The following is a 1,066-nucleotide window of genomic DNA, read 5'->3' on the forward strand; positions in this document are numbered from 1 at the left end:
GTGGCTTGGGTGACATGTGCTATTGCCCTTTTCCACTTAAATGTCGTTTAAACTTAGTTCTTACACACAGACCTTACCGATATACCTCTCAAATAGTCATCATTATCATTCAGTTCATATGAACCCCTATCATTCGGATTTCATTTTTTTATCGTGTCTTTTGTGATTGTAGGAAGGGCTCTCTGGGTAAATTTATTGGACATAATTTAGCATACACTATCAATTAACTGAGGCAACGGCCTTGCCGCAGAGTATACACCGGTTCCCGTCAGATCACCGAAGTTAAGCGCTGTCGGGCGCGGCCGGCACTTGTATGGGTGACCATCCGAGCCGCCATGCACTGTTGCCATTTTTCGGGATGCACTCAGCCTCGTGATGCCAATTGAGGAGCTACTCGACCGAATAGTAGCAGCTCCAGTCAAAGAAAACCATGGTAACGACTGGGAGATTTTTTTTTTCCATTATTGTTATTTTTAAACCTGTTTACAGGCAGGCCAGCAGCAGCATACTACGCCGCTCTTTGGCCGCAGAGAAACACAAAAGAGACAAATGAAGACAATTAGAGAGAGAAAAATATGGTGGACATAGAAACGGAGACAAACACTTTTTAAAATATATGGAGCCGTTCACAGGCGTAGAGTTGTTCAGACATTTGGACTCATACATAGTCGAAAAGTGTCACGCGTGAACGTAGGTGCCCAAAACGAATAACACTGAACCACTTAAGCACAAAACGACGGCACACACAGAAACATGAGGCGTTGATCTCCGGCACGCGAATGTTCACTAACTGTGTACGACTCCGGGGACCTGCCAAGAGAGGAGGATGGGGGGTGGGAGAGGGAGAGGGGAGAGCATATGCCATGGGCAGGGGAGATAGGGGGAAGGGAGGAAGGGGGAGGGGAAGCCCGGGGAAAGAGGGGTGGAGGAAGGGGACGGGGGAAAAGGAAAGAGAAGGGAGGGAGGGTGCCTAAAGGAAAGGGCACAGGAAGTGGGGGTGCGGAGGATCAAAGTTGATAGGAGGGATAGATGGAGGGGAGGAGGACATCATCAGGGAGGGGGAGCT

The 1,066-nt window shown here is 48.9% G+C and overlaps 1 pseudogene; it reads left to right on the plus strand.

Moving 5' to 3' along the window:
* Nucleotides 1-231: 231 nt before the first annotated feature.
* Nucleotides 232-349, plus strand: LOC126185963 (5S ribosomal RNA; annotated as a pseudogene).
* The last annotated feature ends 717 nt before the right edge of the window (nucleotides 350-1,066 follow it).

Source organism: Schistocerca cancellata, chromosome 4 (assembly GCF_023864275.1).
Source record: "Schistocerca cancellata isolate TAMUIC-IGC-003103 chromosome 4, iqSchCanc2.1, whole genome shotgun sequence".
Classification (NCBI taxonomy): domain Eukaryota; kingdom Metazoa; phylum Arthropoda; class Insecta; order Orthoptera; family Acrididae; genus Schistocerca; species Schistocerca cancellata.